Raw genomic sequence first — 19,848 nt, forward strand, 5'->3', positions numbered from 1 at the left:
TGCCGGAGCAGCAGCGTGCTTTCGCAAAAAGCTGCCGGAGCAGCAGCAGCACGCTTTCTACATACCAATAATACCAGGTGCTGACCCTTCAGCACAAACCAATACAATTACCAATGCCGAACCTGCAGAGCTTTCGCTCTGTCTAACGGACGGCGCCTAGGCTTACCCCGGGAGCTCCCTGCCCAACCGAGCGTGGCTTTCGCCGCGTCTGACCGGCAGGCTTTCCCAACCAAATCGGTACCGAATACCCAAAGTTGAAAGCACCTTTGCTTACCACTCCAGTGGTACGTCGTGAGCAGCGGAGGTCGGTCGTGGTCGACTGCTCCCCGAGAATCCCTCGGTGCCGGCTGGAGCGAAACCGAGACACGATCCGCCTCAGCAGTGCCCACGCTGTCCCATCTGGGTCGCCAAAATGTTAGCGTAGCAACCACATAACCACCAAGTGATTATATGAAGGTGCTTTATTCAGCGCTGGAAGCCGGGGCAGGTGCCCAAATCTGGCTTCAAGTCCCGTTACTTCCCAGCCGTTATTTATACATACAATATTGCGTCAGGTATACATATTCATTACAGGTTGCAACATCAGCCTCGCTTTTCATTCTAATTAGCTCCCCTCCCCTTTGCACATGCGTGGCGCACTCTGGTGGTCGTCCAGGTGGTCGTCCAGATGAAGTAAGGAGTCTTCCTCTCCGCTAAACTCTTTCACCTTTCTCACTCGACGCATGCTCCCTCCGCTCCTTGGTTCTGCTTCAACTCATTTCATCATCTCCAGGCCCTTATCCAAGGTCAGGTTGTACCTGTTCCCTCCCAGGGTTCCCCTTCAACGATTCCTTTAAATGTTCAATGTACTCCCTAGGTTTCCAGTATACATAGATTACTTGATAATGTAAGTACATTTAATAATATTTAATTATACCGTATGATCCATCACCTGAGAAACATTAATAGAACATCCATTCGATTCTCCCCAACACTAACACAGTGAGTCCAGAGAGTTCACTGGCACCACTGGGGATACAGTGCAGTGAATCCAGTGAGTGCACTGGCACCACTGGGGATGCAGTGCAGTGAGTCCAGAGAGTGCACTGGCACCACTGGGGATGCATTGCAGTGAGTCCAGAGAGTGCACTGGCACCACTGGGGATGCACTGCAGTGAGTCCAGAGAGTGCACTGGCACCACTGGGGATGCACTGCAGTGAGTCCAGAGAGTGCACTGGCACCACTGGGGATGCACTGCAGTGAGTCCAGAGAGTGCACTGGCACCACTGGGGATGTGTCCAGTGAGTCCAGTGAGTGCACTGGCACCACTGGGGATGCAGTGCAGTGAGTCCAGAGAGTACACTGGCACCAGTGGGGATGCAGTGCAGTGAGTCCAGAGAGTGCACTGGCACCACTGGGGATGCAGTGCAGTCAGTCCAGCTTACACCTCCCCTCCAGTTCAGCTTACACCTGAAAGATATCTACTAGACCGGATCGTCTTGAAGCCCCCCCTCTAGCTCAACCACACAAATAGTACACCAAAACTAAAGAATTTACTAAACTAATTAAACTAAAGCATTTTACAGTCTTAGTATAGGCGATAGAAAAGACACTTAGACGCGATAGAGACCCCAGTACCGTAAGGGAAAGATGAAATAGCAGTGAAACAATCAAAGCGACAGACAGCAAAGATCAACCCTTGTACCTTTTGCATCATGGTTTAGCGAGAACAACCAAGCAAAGTGAACTAAAGTTTGCCCCCCCGAAACCCAAGCGAGCTACTTTCAAGCAGTTAAAGAGAGCGAACCCGTCTCTGTTGCAAAAGAGTGGGATGACTTGTCAGTAGAGGTGAAAAGCCAACCGAGCTGGGTGATAGCTGGTTACCTGTGAAACGAATCTAAGTTCCCCCTTAATCCTCCCTACCGGACATCCTGAACCCTAATGAGATGATTAAGAGCTATTTAATGGAGGGACAGCTCCATTAAAAAAGGACACAACCTCGACTAGCGGATAATTCTTACTACTGATCCTACCGTGGGCCCTAAAGCAGCCATCAAAAAAGAGTGCGTCAAAGCTCCACCACCTAAAAATACCAAAATAAGATGATTCCCTTATCACAAACAGGTCAACCTATGAATATAGGAGAATTAATGCTAAAATAAGTAACTCAGGGCCACACCCCTCTAACGGCGCAAGCTTACATAGAAACATTATTAACAGACCTAGACAGATACAAAAACCCCTACAAGACCACGTATTAACTAACCCTGTTAACCCGACTCAGGAGCGCCTATAAGAGCGATTAAAATCTGTGAAAGGAACTCGGCAAATTAATAAGGCCCGACTGTTTACCAAAAACATAGCCTTCAGCAAATTAAACAAGTATTGAAGGTGATGCCTGCCCGGTGACTTAGGTTTAACGGCCGCGGTATCCTAACCGTGCAAAGGTAGCGCAATCAATTGTCCCATAAATCGAGACTTGTATGAATGGCTAAACGAGGTCTTAACTGTCTCTCACAGATAATCAGTGAAATTGATCTCCCCGTGCAAAAGCGGGGATGTGAACATAAGACGAGAAGACCCTGTGGAACTTAAAAATCAACGACCACCGCGAATCCTCAATCAACCCCACTGGGGCCACTACCATCGCAGAGCCTGGTCGATATTTTTCGGTTGGGGCGACCTTGGAGGAGAACAAATCCTCCAAAAACAAGACCATACCTCTTTACCTAGAGCTACCCCTCAAAGTGCTAACAGTGACCAGACCCAATATAATTGATTAATGGACCAAGCTACCCCAGGGATAACAGCGCAATCCCCCTCAAGAGCCCATATCGACAGGGGGGTTTACGACCTCGATGTTGGATCAGGACATCCTAATGGTGCAGCCGCTATTAAGGGTTCGTTTGTTCAACGATTAACAGTCCTACGTGATCTGAGTTCAGACCGGAGCAATCCAGGTCGGTTTCTATCTATGACACACTCTCCCCAGTACGAAAGGACCGGGAAAGTGGGGCCAATACCACAAGCACGCCCCCCCCCTCTAAGCAGTGAAACCAACTAAACCGTGAAGAGGGCCTTCCCCCACCACTTTCAATCCTAGAAAAGGACCAGCTAGAGTGGCAGAGCCCGGCAAGTGCAGAAGGCTTAAGCCCTTTCCCCAGAGGTTCAAATCCTCTCCCTAGCTTCACCCATGATTCAAATAACAACACTAAGCTGCCTCATTATATCCCTCCTATACATCATCCCAATCCTGATTGCCGTAGCCTTCCTAACCCTAGTAGAACGGAAAATCCTAAGCTACATACAATCCCGCAAAGGCCCTAACGTTGTCGGGCCTTTTGGCCTACTTCAACCATTTGCGGACGGACTGAAACTATTTACCAAAGAGCCCATCCGACCCTCTACCTCTTCCCCACTTCTATTCATTCTGATACCAATACTAGCCCTTGTCCTAGCCCTCACCACTTGAGCACCACTACCACTCCCATTTCCCCTAGCAGATCTAAACCTCGGAGTTCTCTTCCTAATAGCCATGTCAAGCCTAGCCGTCTACTCAGTCCTATGATCAGGCTGAGCCTCGAACTCAAAATACGCACTAATCGGAGCCCTACGGGCAGTAGCACAGACCATTTCATACGAAGTGACACTGGCCATAATCCTGCTATCAATAATCATACTAAGCGGAAGCTACACACTCAGCTCCTTTGCCGTCGCACAGGAGCCTCTATACTTCATTTTCTCCTCATGACCCCTAGCAATAATATGATACGTATCCACCCTAGCAGAGACAAACCGAGCTCCTTTTGACCTCACAGAGGGTGAATCTGAGCTAGTCTCAGGGTTTAACGTTGAATACGCCGCAGGACCCTTCGCCTTATTCTTCCTAGCTGAATATGCGAACATTATGCTAATAAATACACTTACAGCCATCATATTCCTAAACCCAAGCGCCCTAGGGCTACCCACAGAACTATTCCCCGTCATCCTAGCCACAAAAGTCCTCCTACTATCTTCTGGTTTCTTATGGGTCCGAGCTTCATACCCACGATTCCGATATGACCAACTAATGCACCTACTATGAAAAAACTTCCTACCCCTCACACTAGCTCTGTGCCTCTGACACATCAGCATACCTATCTGCTATGCAGGCCTACCTCCTTACATAAGGAAATGTGCCTGAACTACAAAGGGTCACTATGATAAAGTGAACATAGAGGTATAACAGCCCTCTCATTTCCTGTTGACCTTAGAAAAGTAGGAATTGAACCCACACAAGAGAAATCAAAATTCTCCATACTTCCCTTATATTATTTTCTAGTAGAGTCAGCTAATCAAGCTATCGGGCCCATACCCCGAAAATGATGGTTTAACCCCCTCCTCTACTAATGAACCCTTACGCGACCCCAATCATAACCTTCAGCCTCATCTTGGGCACCACAATCACAATTTCCAGCAGCCACTGAGTTCTGGCCTGGACAGGACTGGAGATCAACACACTAGCCATCATTCCCCTAATTGCCAAATCCCACCACCCACGAGCAGTAGAAGCCGCAACGAAATACTTCCTAACCCAAGCAGCTGCTTCCGCCCTGGTCCTATTCTCTAGCATAACCAATGCCTGAGTCACCGGCCAATGAGACATCACACAAATAAACCACCCAACCTCCTGTCTACTACTGACAGCAGCAATCGCTATTAAACTGGGCCTAGTGCCATTTCACTTCTGATTCCCAGAAGTACTACAAGGATCGCCACTAATAACAGCCCTGCTACTCTCGACCCTCATAAAATTCCCCCCACTAACCCTGCTCCTACTAACATCCAAATCCCTCGACCCAGCTCTACTCACCGCCATGGCCCTAGCCTCAACAGCACTAGGAGGCTGAATAGGACTGAACCAAACACAAACACGCAAAATCCTAGCCTTCTCGTCCATCTCCCACTTAGGCTGAATCGCCATCATCCTAGTTTACAGCCCCAAATTGGCCTTACTTACCTTCTACCTATACACAATCATAACATCAGCCGTATTCCTAGCCCTTAACAAAATCAAAGCCCTTAACCTATCCATGATCACAACCTCATGAACAAAAACCCCAGTGCTAAACGCCACCCTAATACTAGTACTTTTATCCCTAGCAGGCCTCCCCCCATTAACAGGCTTTATACCAAAGTGACTTATCATCCAAGAACTAACTAAACAGGAAATAACACCAGCAGCCATGGCAATTGCCATGCTATCACTGCTCAGCCTCTTCTTCTACCTACGCCTCGCATACCACTCAACAATTACCCTTCCCCCCAACTCCTCTAACCACATAAAACAATGATACACTAGCAAAGCCCCAAGCACACCTACTGCGGTCCTTGCCTCACTATCAATCCTCTTACTTCCCCTGTCCCCAATAATACATGCCATTGTCTAGAAACTTAGGATAACACCCCAAACCGAAGGCCTTCAAAGCCTTAAATAAGAGTTAAACCCTCTTAGTTTCTGCACATTAAGACTTACAGAATATTAACCTGTATCTTCTGAATGCAAGTCAGACGCTTTAATTAAGCTAAAGCCTCCCTAGACAGATGGGCTTCGATCCCACAAAACTCTAGTTAACAGCTAAATGCCTAAACCAATTGGCTTCTGCCTACAAAGACCCTGACGCACCCTAGTGCGCATCGATGAGCTTGCAACTCAACATGAATTTCACTACAGAGCCGATAAGAAGAGGAATTAAACCTCTGTAAAAAGGACTACAGCCTAACGCTTCAACACTCAGCCATCTTACCCGTCACCTTCATCAACCGATGACTATTTTCCACTAACCATAAGGATATTGGCACCCTGTACCTCATCTTCGGGGCATGAGCAGGAATAGTCGGCACCGCACTCAGCCTATTAATCCGCGCAGAACTAGGACAACCAGGAACTCTCCTAGGCGACGACCAAATTTAAAATGTAATCGTTACCGCTCACGCCTTTGTAATAAGCTTCTTTATAGTCATACCCATCATGATCGGAGGATTCGGCAACTGATTAGTCCCCCTCATAATCGGTGCCCCCGACATAGCATTCCCGCGAATAAACAACATAAGCTTTTGACTCCTCCCCCCATCATTCCTCCTCCTACTAGCCTCATCCACTGTAGAAGCTGGCGCCGGCACAGGCTGAACTGTCTACCCTCCCCTAGCAGGTAACCTTGCCCACGCCGGAGCTTCAGTAGACCTGGCTATCTTCTCACTCCACTTAGCCGGTATCTCCTCCATCCTTGGGGCCATCAACTTTATCACCACAGCCATCAACATAAAACCCCCCGCACTCTCACAATACCAAACCCCACTATTTGTCTGATCCGTACTAATTACCGCCATCCTACTCCTTCTATCACTCCCCGTACTCGCCGCCGGTATTACAATATTACTAACTGATCGAAACCTAAACACCACATTCTTCGACCCCGCTGGAGGAGGAGACCCAATCCTGTACCAACACCTATTCTGATTCTTCGGACACCCAGAAGTCTATATTCTGATCCTACCGGGGTTTGGAATCATCTCACACGTAGTCACGTACTACTCAGGCAAAAAGGAGCCCTTCGGCTACATGGGAATAGTCTGAGCCATACTATCCATCGGCTTCCTAGGATTCATCGTCTGAGCTCACCACATGTTTACAGTAGGAATAGACGTTGATACCCGAGCCTACTTTACATCAGCCACTATAATCATTGCCATCCCTACCGGAATCAAAGTATTTAGCTGACTAGCCACCCTGCACGGAGGAACAATCAAATGAGACCCCCCCCAATACTATGAGCTCTAGGATTTATCTTCCTATTTACCATCGGAGGATTAACAGGAATCGTTCTTGCAAACTCTTCCCTAGACATCGCCCTGCACGACACGTACTACGTAGTTGCCCACTTCCACTACGTCCTATCCATAGGCGCCGTCTTTGCCATTCTAGCAGGATTTACTCACTGATTCCCACTACTCACTGGGTTTACCCTACACCAAACATGAGCAAAAGCCCACTTCGGGGTAATATTTACAGGAGTAAACCTAACGTTCTTCCCCCAGCACTTCCTAGGCCTAGCAGGAATACCCCGACGATACTCGGACTATCCCGACGCCTACACACTATGAAACACCATTTCCTCCATCGGCTCCCTAATCTCAATAGTAGCCGTAATCATACTAATATTCATCATCTGAGAAGCCTTTTCGGCCAAACGAAAAGTCCTACAACCAGAACTAACTACCACAAACGTTGAATGAATCCACGGCTGCCCTCCCCCATACCATACTTTCGAGGAACCGGCCTTCGTCCAAGTACAAGAAAGGAAGGAATCGAACCCTCACATGCTGGTTTCAAGCCAACTGCATTAACCGCTCATGCTTCTTTCTTATGAGACGTTAGTAAACCAATTACATAGCCTTGTCAAGACTAAATCACAGGTAAAAATCCTGTACATCTCATGTGGCCAACCACTCCCAACTAGGATTCCAAGACGCCTCATCACCCATCATAGAAGAACTCGTTGAATTCCACGACCACGCCCTAATCGTTGCCCTAGCTATCTGCAGCCTAGTTCTCTACCTTTTAGCCCACATACTAACAGAAAAACTCTCGTCCAATGCTGTAGACGCCCAAGAAGTAGAGCTGATCTGGACAATCCTACCTGCTATCGTCCTGGTACTCCTCGCCCTCCCATCCCTACAAATCCTCTACATAATGGACAAAATCGATGAACCAGACCTCACCCTAAAAGCCATCGGCCACCAATGATACTGAAGCTACGAATACACAGACTTCAAAGACCTATCATTCGACTCCTACATAGTGCCCACCCCAGACTTACCCAACGGCCACTTCCGACTGCTAGAAGTTGACCACCGCGTAGTTATCCCAATAGAATCCCCCATCCGCGTGATCATTACTGCAGGAGACGTACTCCACTCCTGAGCAGTCCCAACGCTCGGAGTTAAAACAGACGCAATCCCAGGCCGACTAAACCAAACTTCATTCATTACCACCCGGCCTGGGATTTTTTACGGACAATGCTCAGAAATTTGCGGGGCTAATCACAGCTACATACCCATTGTAGTAGAATCAACCCCACTCCCACATTTCGAGGCCTGATCGTCCCTTCTATCATCATCCTAATCATTAAGAAGCTATGCAACAGCACTAGCCTTTTAAGCTAGCCAAAGAGGGACTTCCCCCTCCTTAATGATATGCCACAGCTTAACCCCGCACCATGATTTTCAATCATAATTATAACCTGATTAACCCTAGCACTCCTCATCCAACCAAAACTACTAGCCTTCACCACAACCAACCCCCCATCAAATAAGACCTCCCTCACTACCAAACCCACACCATGATCCTGACCATGAACCTAAGCTTCTTTGACCAATTTTCCAGCCCCAGTCTATTCGGCATCCCCTTAATCCTACTATCCCTACTCTTCCCAGCCCTACTATTCCCGTCCCCAAACAACCGATGAATCAACAACCGCCTTTCTACTATCCAAACATGACTCCTTCACCTAATCACAAAACAACTAATAGTCCCACTCAACAAAAATGGCCACAAATGAGCCATAATATTTACATCCCTAATAATCATACTTCTTACAATCAACCTTCTAGGCCTCCTTCCATATACATTCACCCCAACCACCCAACTATCTATGAACATAGCCCTAGCCTTCCCACTATGGCTCGCCACACTACTAACAGGCCTACGAAACCAACCATCAGCCTCTTTAGCCCACCTATTACCCGAAGGTACCCCTACACCCCTAATCCCCGCACTAATCCTGATCGAAACAACCAGCCTACTAATCCGCCCCCTAGCCCTCGGAGTCCGCCTTACAGCCAACCTTACAGCAGGACACTTACTCATCCAACTCATCTCTACAGCCTCCATTGCATTAATACCCACCCTTCCTGCAGTATCCATCCTAACAATAATCATCCTACTACTCCTAACCATCCTAGAAGTAGCAGTAGCCATAATCCAGGCCTACGTCTTCGTGCTCCTTCTAAGCCTATACTTACAAGAAAACATCTAATGGCACACCAAGCACACTCATACCACATAGTTGACCCAAGCCCTTGACCAATCTTCGGGGCAGCCGCCGCCCTACTCACAACCTCAGGATTAATCATGTGATTCCGCTACAACTCATCCATACTACTAACCCTAGGCCTCATCTCAATACTCCTAGTAATACTCCAATGATGACGAGACATTGTACGAGAAAGCACCTTCCAAGGCCATCACACTCCCACAGTCCAAAAAGGCCTACGATACGGCATAATCCTTTTCATCACATCCGAAGCATTCTTCTTCTTAGGGTTCTTCTGAGCGTTCTTCCACTCGAGCCTGGCCCCAACCCCAGAACTAGGAGGCCAATGACCCCCAACAGGAATTAAACCACTCAACCCGATAGAAGTCCCCCTACTAAACACAGCCATCCTACTAGCCTCAGGCGTTACCGTAACGTGAGCCCATCACAGCATCACAGAAGGAAACCGAAAACACGCCATCCACGCCCTAACCCTAACGATCCTCCTGGGATTCTACTTCACAGCCCTACAAGCAATAGAATACCACGAAGCCCCATTCTCAATCGCCGATAGCGTCTACGGATCTACCTTCTTCGTTGCCACTGGATTCCACGGACTCCACGTAATCATCGGATCCTCCTTCCTGACCGTCTGCCTCTTCCGACTGATCAAGTTCCACTTTACATCAGACCACCACTTCGGATTCGAGGCAGCAGCCTGATACTGACACTTCGTAGACGTCATCTGACTATTCCTCTACATAACCATCTACTGATGAGGATCTTGCTCTTCTAGTATATTAATTACAATTGACTTCCAATCTCTAGAATCTGGTATAAACCCAGAGGAGAGCAATGAACGCACTCATGTTCATATTCGCCCTATCATCAATCCTAAGCGCCGCCCTAACCGCATTAAACTTCTGACTCGCCCAAATAAACCCCGACTCAGAGAAACTCTCACCGTACGAATGTGGATTCGACCCACTTGGATCTGCTCGATTACCATTCTCAGTCCGATTCTTCCTCAGTAGCCATCCTGTTCGTCCTATTCGACCTAGAAATCGCCCTCCTACTCCCCCTGCCATGAGCCGTCCAACTCCAATCCCCCCTAATGACCCTCACCTGAACTGTAGCGATCCTCCTTCTCCTAACACTCGGACTGGCCTACGAGTGAATTCAAGGGGGCCTAGAATGAGCAGAATAACAGAAAGTTAGTCTAACCAAAAAGATAGCTGGTTTCGACCCAGCAGATTACAGCCAACCCTGTAACTTTCTTATGTCGCCCCTACATTTAAGCTTCTACTCAGCCTTCATTTTCAGCGGACTAGGACTAGCCTTCCACCGAACCCACCTAGTATCCGCCCTACTATGCCTTGAAAGCATAATATTATCGATATTCGTAGGCCTATCAATATGATCCATCGAAAACCAAGTCTCCTCATTCACCATGGTACCAATTCTCATGCTAACCTTCTCAGCGTGTGAGGCGGGCACAGGCCTGGCCATCCTAGTAGCCTCCACCCGCACACATGGCTCCGACCATCTACACAACCTAAACCTCCTGCAATGCTAAAAATCATCCTACCCACAATCATACTTCTTCCAACAGCCCTGCTGTCTCCACCAAAATTTCTATGGACTAACACCACCTTATACAGCCTCCTAATCGCTGCCCTAAGCCTACAGTGATTAATCCCAACCTACTACCCCTACAAATTTTTATCCAACTGAACAGGAATTGACCAAATCTCATCCCCCCTCCTAGTACTATCCTGCTGACTACTCCCACTCATAATCATAGCAAGCCAAAACCACCTGCAACAAGAACCCCTACAACGCAAACGAATCTTTATCTCAACCTTAGTCGCAGTCCAGCCATTCATCCTACTAGCCTTTTCCACCACAGAACTAGCACTATTTTACATCTCATTTGAAGCAACCCTCATTCCCACCCTAATCTTAATCACCCGATGGGGGAACCAACCAGAACGCCTAAGCGCTGGCATCTACCTGCTATTCTACACGCCAGTAAGCTCTCTACCCCTGCTAATCACAATCATACACCTATACGTGAAAATTGGCACCCTGCACCTGCCAACCCTACAACTAACCCACCCAACCCTATCCACCTCATGGACAGGAATACTATCAGGTCTAGCACTGCTCATAGCATTCATAGTAAAAGCCCCACTATACGGCCTACACCTCTGACTGCCAAAAGCCCACGTAGAAGCACCCATCGCAGGCTCAATACTCCTCGCCGCCCTACTACTAAAGCTAGGAGGATACGGAATTATACGAGTCACTCTATTTATGGGCCCACTGTCCAACCTCCTGCACTACCCCTTCCTAACCCTGGCCCTATGAGGCGCCCTAATGACTAGCTCAATCTGCCTACGACAGACAGACCTAAAATCACTAATCGCTTATTCATCCGTTAGCCACATAGGCCTAGTTATCGCCGCAGGAATAATCCAAACCCACTGATCATTCTCAGGGGCAATGATCCTAATAATTTCCCATGGACTAACTTCCTCCATACTGTTCTGCCTAGCCAACACAAACTATGAACGTACGCACAGCCGAATTCTACTACTCACACGAGGCCTACAACCTCTCCTACCACTCATAGCTACCTGATGATTGCTGGCCAATCTAACAAACATAGCCTTACCCCCAACAACAAACCTCATAGCAGAGCTAACCATTATAATCACCTTATTCAACTGATCTGCCTTCACGATCATCCTAACAGGAATCGCAACCCTACTAACCGCCTCCTACACCTTATTCATACTACTAATGACCCAACGAGGCTCAATCCCCTCCCACATCACATCTATGCAAAACTCAACCACGCGAGAACACCTGCTCATAACACTCCACATTATCCCAATATTCCTCCTAATCCTCAAACCCGAACTGATCTCCGGAATCCCCTCATGCAAGTATAGTTTAAACCAAACATTAGACTGTGATTCTAAGAATAGAAGTTCAAACCTTCTTACCTGCCGAGGGGAGGGTTTAACCAACAAGAGCTGCTAACTCTTACATCTGAGCCTAAAACCTCAGCCCCCTTACTTTTAAAGGATAACAGCAATCCACTGGTCTTAGGAACCACCCATCTTGGTGCAAATCCAAGTAAAAGTAGTGAACCCCACACTACTAATCAACTCCCTCACACTACTCACGCTGACAATCCTCCTAACCCCAATCATCCTGCCATTTCTATTTAAAAACTTTAAAAACACCCCACAAGCCACCACCCGCGCTGTTAAAACCGCATTCCTAATTAGCCTAGCCCCTACAACCGCATTCATCTACTCGGGAGTAGAATCTGTCACCTGCCACTGGGAGTGAAAATTCATTATAAACTTTAAAATCCCCCTGAGCCTAAAAATAGACCAATACTCAATAACATTTCTTCCAATCGCCCTATTTGTAACATGATCAATCCTACAATTCGCCATATGATACATGGCCTCAGAGCCATACGTAACAAAATTTTTCACCTACCTACTGACATTCCTAGTCGCCATACTCCTCCTAACAACCGCAAACAACATATTCCTCCTATTCGTAGGCTGGGAAGGAGTACGAATCATGTCCTTCCTTCTCATCGGCTGATGACAAGGCCGAGCAGATGCCAACACCGCCGCCCTACAAGCCGTAATCTACAACCGAATCGGAGACATCGGACTGATCCTGAGCATAGCATGACTAGCTTCAACATTCAACACCTGAGAGATCCAACAAGCCGTACACCCCCACCAAACCCCAATCCTCCCCCTCATAGGATTAATCCTCGCAGCCGCAGGAAAATCCGCCCAATTTGGACTCCACCCATGACTGCCCGCAGCAATAGAAGGCCCCACCCCAGTATCAGCCCTACTGCACTCCAGTACCATAGTAGTAGCCGGAATCTTCCTGCTCATCCGCATGCACCCCCTGCTAGCCACCAACCAGACAGCCCTAACTGCCTGCCTATGCCTAGGTGCTCTATCAACCCTATTCGCTGCCACATGCGCCCTAACCCAAAATGACATCAAAAAAATCATTGCTTTCTCAACATCCAGCCAACTAGGACTAATAATAGTCACTATCGGACTAAACCTCCCACAACTAGCCTTCCTACACATCTCAACCCATGCCTTCTTTAAAGCCATACTATTCCTATGCTCAGGGTCTATCATCCACAACCTAAACGGAGAACAAGATATCCGAAAGATAGGAGGCCTACAGAAAATACTCCCAGTCACTACTTCCTGCCTAACCATCGGAAACCTGGCGCTGATAGGAACCCCATTCCTAGCCGGATTCTACTCAAAAGACCTCATCATCGAAAGCTTAAACACATCATACCTAAATACTTGAGCCCTACTCCTAACCCTTATAGCCACAGCATTCACCGCAACCTACAGCATCCGCATAACCATCCTAGTCCAAGCTGGACAAACCCGAATCCCCCCAATAGTATCAATAAACGAAAACAACCCACTAATCACCGCCCCCCTAACCCGACTCGCCCTAGGCAGCATTACAGCAGGAATAATCATTACCTCTTTCATCACACCAACCAAAACCCCCCCAATAACCATACCCCTTATCACCAAAACCGCTGCCATCCTCATAACAATCCTAGGAATCATCCTAGGCCCCTCATGTACAGGGCCACACCCCTCTAACGGCGCAAGCTTACATAGAAACATTATTAACAGACCTAGACAGATACAAAAACCCCTACAAGACCACGTATTAACTAACCCTGTTAACCCGACTCAGGAGCGCCTATAAGAGCGATTAAAATCTGTGAAAGGAACTCGGCAAATTAATAAGGCCCGACTGTTTACCAAAAACATAGCCTTCAGCAAATTAAACAAGTATTGAAGGTGATGCCTGCCCGGTGACTTAGGTTTAACGGCCGCGGTATCCTAACCGTGCAAAGGTAGCGCAATCAATTGTCCCATAAATCGAGACTTGTATGAATGGCTAAACGAGGTCTTAACTGTCTCTCACAGATAATCAGTGAAATTGATCTCCCCGTGCAAAAGCGGGGATGTGAACATAAGACGAGAAGACCCTGTGGAACTTAAAAATCAACGACCACCGCGAATCCTCAATCAACCCCACTGGGGCCACTACCATCGCAGAGCCTGGTCGATATTTTTCGGTTGGGGCGACCTTGGAGGAGAACAAATCCTCCAAAAACAAGACCATACCTCTTTACCTAGAGCTACCCCTCAAAGTGCTAACAGTGACCAGACCCAATATAATTGATTAATGGACCAAGCTACCCCAGGGATAACAGCGCAATCCCCCTCAAGAGCCCATATCGACAGGGGGGTTTACGACCTCGATGTTGGATCAGGACATCCTAATGGTGCAGCCGCTATTAAGGGTTCGTTTGTTCAACGATTAACAGTCCTACGTGATCTGAGTTCAGACCGGAGCAATCCAGGTCGGTTTCTATCTATGACACACTCTCCCCAGTACGAAAGGACCGGGAAAGTGGGGCCAATACCACAAGCACGCCCCCCCCCTCTAAGCAGTGAAACCAACTAAACCGTGAAGAGGGCCTTCCCCCACCACTTTCAATCCTAGAAAAGGACCAGCTAGAGTGGCAGAGCCCGGCAAGTGCAGAAGGCTTAAGCCCTTTCCCCAGAGGTTCAAATCCTCTCCCTAGCTTCACCCATGATTCAAATAACAACACTAAGCTGCCTCATTATATCCCTCCTATACATCATCCCAATCCTGATTGCCGTAGCCTTCCTAACCCTAGTAGAACGGAAAATCCTAAGCTACATACAATCCCGCAAAGGCCCTAACGTTGTCGGGCCTTTTGGCCTACTTCAACCATTTGCGGACGGACTGAAACTATTTACCAAAGAGCCCATCCGACCCTCTACCTCTTCCCCACTTCTATTCATTCTGATACCAATACTAGCCCTTGTCCTAGCCCTCACCACTTGAGCACCACTACCACTCCCATTTCCCCTAGCAGATCTAAACCTCGGAGTTCTCTTCCTAATAGCCATGTCAAGCCTAGCCGTCTACTCAGTCCTATGATCAGGCTGAGCCTCGAACTCAAAATACGCACTAATCGGAGCCCTACGGGCAGTAGCACAGACCATTTCATACGAAGTGACACTGGCCATAATCCTGCTATCAATAATCATACTAAGCGGAAGCTACACACTCAGCTCCTTTGCCGTCGCACAGGAGCCTCTATACTTCATTTTCTCCTCATGACCCCTAGCAATAATATGATACGTATCCACCCTAGCAGAGACAAACCGAGCTCCTTTTGACCTCACAGAGGGTGAATCTGAGCTAGTCTCAGGGTTTAACGTTGAATACGCCGCAGGACCCTTCGCCTTATTCTTCCTAGCTGAATATGCGAACATTATGCTAATAAATACACTTACAGCCATCATATTCCTAAACCCAAGCGCCCTAGGGCCACCCACAGAACTATTCCCCGTCATCCTAGCCACAAAAGTCCTCCTACTATCTTCTGGTTTCTTATGGGTCCGAGCTTCATACCCACGATTCCGATATGACCAACTAATGCACCTACTATGAAAAAACTTCCTACCCCTCACACTAGCTCTGTGCCTCTGACACATCAGCATACCTATCTGCTATGCAGGCCTACCTCCTTACATAAGGAAATGTGCCTGAACTACAAAGGGTCACTATGATAAAGTGAACATAGAGGTATAACAGCCCTCTCATTTCCTGTTGACCTTAGAAAAGTAGGAATTGAACCCACACAAGAGAAATCAAAATTCTCCATACTTCCCTTATATTATTTTCTAGTAGAGTCAGCTAATCAAGCTATCGGGCCCATACCCTGAAAATGATGGTTTAACCCCCTCCTCTACTAATGAACCCTTACGCGACCCCAATCATAACCTTCAGCCTCATCTTGGGCACCACAATCACAATTTCCAGCAACCACTGAGTTCTGGCCTGGACAGGACTGGAGATCAACACACTAGCCATCATTCCCCTAATTGCCAAATCCCACCACCCACGAGCAGTAGAAGCCGCAACGAAATACTTCCTAACCCAAGCAGCTGCTTCCGCCCTGGTCCTATTCTCTAGCATAACCAATGCCTGAGTCACTGGCCAATGAGACATCACACAAATAAACCACCCAACCTCCTGTCTACTACTGACAGCAGCAATCGCTATTAAACTGGGCCTAGTGCCATTTCACTTCTGATTCCCAGAAGTACTACAAGGATCGCCACTAATAACAGCCCTGCTACTCTCGACCCTCATAAAATTCCCCCCACTAACCCTGCTCCTACTAACATCCAAATCCCTCGACCCAGCTCTACTCACCGCCATGGCCCTAGCCTCAACAGCACTAGGAGGCTGAATAGGACTGAACCAAACACAAACACGCAAAATCCTAGCCTTCTCGTCCATCTCCCACTTAGGCTGAATCGCCATCATCCTAGTTTACAGCCCCAAATTGGCCTTACTTACCTTCTACCTATACACAATCATAACATCAGCCGTATTCCTAGCCCTTAACAAAATCAAAGCCCTTAACCTATCCATGATCACAACCTCATGAACAAAAACCCCAGTGCTAAACGCCACCCTAATACTAGTACTTTTATCCCTAGCAGGCCTCCCCCCATTAACAGGCTTTATACCAAAGTGACTTATCATCCAAGAACTAACTAAACAGGAAATAACACCAGCAGCCATGGCAATTGCCATGCTATCACTGCTCAGCCTCTTCTTCTACCTACGCCTCGCATACCACTCAACAATTACCCTTCCCCCCAACTCCTCTAACCACATAAAACAATGATACACTAGCAAAGCCCCAAGCACACCTACTGCGGTCCTTGCCTCACTATCAATCCTCTTACTTCCCCTGTCCCCAATAATACATGCCATTGTCTAGAAACTTAGGATAACACCCCAAACCGAAGGCCTTCAAAGCCTTAAATAAGAGTTAAACCCTCTTAGTTTCTGCACATTAAGACTTACAGAATATTAACCTGTATCTTCTGAATGCAAGTCAGACGCTTTAATTAAGCTAAAGCCTCCCTAGACAGATGGGCTTCGATCCCACAAAACTCTAGTTAACAGCTAAATGCCTAAACCAATTGGCTTCTGCCTACAAAGACCCTGACGCACCCTAGTGCGCATCGATGAGCTTGCAACTCAACATGAATTTCACTACAGAGCCGATAAGAAGAGGAATTAAACCTCTGTAAAAAGGACTACAGCCTAACGCTTCAACACTCAGCCATCTTACCCGTCACCTTCATCAACCGATGACTATTTTCCACTAACCATAAGGATATTGGCACCCTGTACCTCATCTTCGGGGCATGAGCAGGAATAGTCGGCACCGCACTCAGCCTATTAATCCGCGCAGAACTAGGACAACCAGGAACTCTCCTAGGCGACGACCAAATTTAAAATGTAATCGTTACCGCTCACGCCTTTGTAATAAGCTTCTTTATAGTCATACCCATCATGATCGGAGGATTCGGCAACTGATTAGTCCCCCTCATAATCGGTGCCCCCGACATAGCATTCCGGCGAATAAACAACATAAGCTTTTGACTCCTCCCCCCATCATTCCTCCTCCTACTAGCCTCATCCACTGTAGAAGCTGGCGCCGGCACAGGCTGAACTGTCTACCCTCCCCTAGCAGGTGACCTTGCCCACGCCGGAGCTTCAGTAGACCTGGCTATCTTCTCACTCCACTTAGCCGGTATCTCCTCCATCCTTGGGGCCATCAACTTTATCACCACAGCCATCAACATAAACCCCCCCGCACTCTCACAATACCAAACCCCACTATTTGTCTGATCCGTACTAATTACCGCCATCCTACTCCTTCTATCACTCCCCGTACTCGCCGCCGGTATTACAATATTACTAACTGATCGAAACCTAAACACCACATTCTTCGACCCCGCTGGAGGAGGAGACCCAATCCTGTACCAACACCTATTCTGATTCTTCGGACACCCAGAAGTCTATATTCTGATCCTACCGGGGTTCGGAATCATCTCACACGTAGTCACGTACTACTCAGGCAAAAAGGAGCCCTTCGGCTACATGGGAATAGTCTGAGCCATACTATCCATCGGCTTCCTAGGATTCATCGTCTGAGCTCACCACATGTTTACAGTAGGAATAGACGTTGATACCCGAGCCTACTTTACATCAGCCACTATAATCATTGCCATCCCTACCGGAATCAAAGTATTTAGCTGACTAGCCACCCTGCACGGAGGAACAATCAAATGAGACCCCCCCCAATACTATGAGCTCTAGGATTTATCTTCCTATTTACCATCGGAGGATTAACAGGAATCGTTCTTGCAAACTCTTCCCTAGACATCGCCCTGCACGACACGTACTACGTAGTTGCCCACTTCCACTACGTCCTATCCATAGGCGCCGTCTTTGCCATTCTAGCAGGATTTACTCACTGATTCCCACTACTCACTGGGTTTACCCTACACCAAACATGAGCAAAAGCCCACTTCGGGGTAATATTTACAGGAGTAAACCTAACGTTCTTCCCCCAGCACTTCCTAGGCCTAGCAGGAATACCCCGACGATACTCGGACTATCCCGACGCCTACACACTATGAAACACCATTTCCTCCTAGTCCTAGGACTTAGAGAAACTCCAGTACTAAAAATAGTAAACACAAGCAATAATTTCATATACTTCACTCTCACTCACCACTCAACTATCAGCTAACCACACCCCCGTCCACATAGCTTAACACAAAGCATGGCACTGAAGTTGCCAAGATGGCATAAAACATGCCTGCGGACAAAAGACTTAGTCCTAACCTTACGGTTGGTTTTTGCTAAATATATACATGCAAGTATCCGCGCCCCAGTGTAAACGCCCTCGACCACCTACCCCCATACAGGCCTTGAGGAGCGGGTATCAGGCACACCCAAGTAGTAGCCCAAGACGCCTCGCTAAGCCACGCCCCCACGGGTATTCAGCAGTAATTAACATTAAGCAATGAGTGCAAACTTGACTTAGTTATAGCAACAGCCTAACTTCAAGGGTTGGTAAATCTTGTGCCAGCCACCGCGGTCATACAAGAAACCCAAATCAACCGTCCTATTGACACGGCGTAAAGAGTGGTAAAATGCCTATCCTAGCTAACTAAGATCAAAATGCAACTAAGCTGTCATAAGCCCAAGATGCACCTAAACACACCATTAAGATGATCTTAGGAACTAACGACTGATTTAAACCCACGAAAGCCAGGGCCCAAACTGGGATTAGATACCCCACTATGCCTGGCCCTAAATCTTGATATTTACTTTACCGAAGTATCCGCCAGAGAACTACGAGCACAAACGCTTAAAACTCTAAGGACTTGGCGGTGCCCCAAACCCACCTAGAGGAGCCTGTTCTACAATCGATAATCCCCGATTAACCCAACCACCCCTTGCCAACACAGCCTACATACCGCCGTCGCCAGCCCACCTCGAATGAGAGCACAACAGTGGACACAATAGCACCCCGCTAATAAGACAGGTCAAGGTATAGCCTATGGAGTGGAAGAAATGGGCTACATTCCCTATTCATAGGGCACACGGAAAGAAGCGTGAAACCACTTCTGGAAGGCGGATTTAGCAGTAAAGTGGGACAATAGAGCCTACTTTAAGCCGGCCCTGGGGCACGTACATGGTTAAACATGCCTGTTAGTAGTGTGGCGAGCCATAGTGGGAAGGCTAGGGCTATGTTCATAGATAGTTGGGTGGTTGGGGTGA

The sequence above is a fragment of the Anser brachyrhynchus genome (assembly GCF_964034855.1).
Source record: "Anser brachyrhynchus genome assembly, contig: SCAFFOLD_49, whole genome shotgun sequence".
Classification (NCBI taxonomy): Eukaryota; Metazoa; Chordata; class Aves; order Anseriformes; family Anatidae; genus Anser; species Anser brachyrhynchus.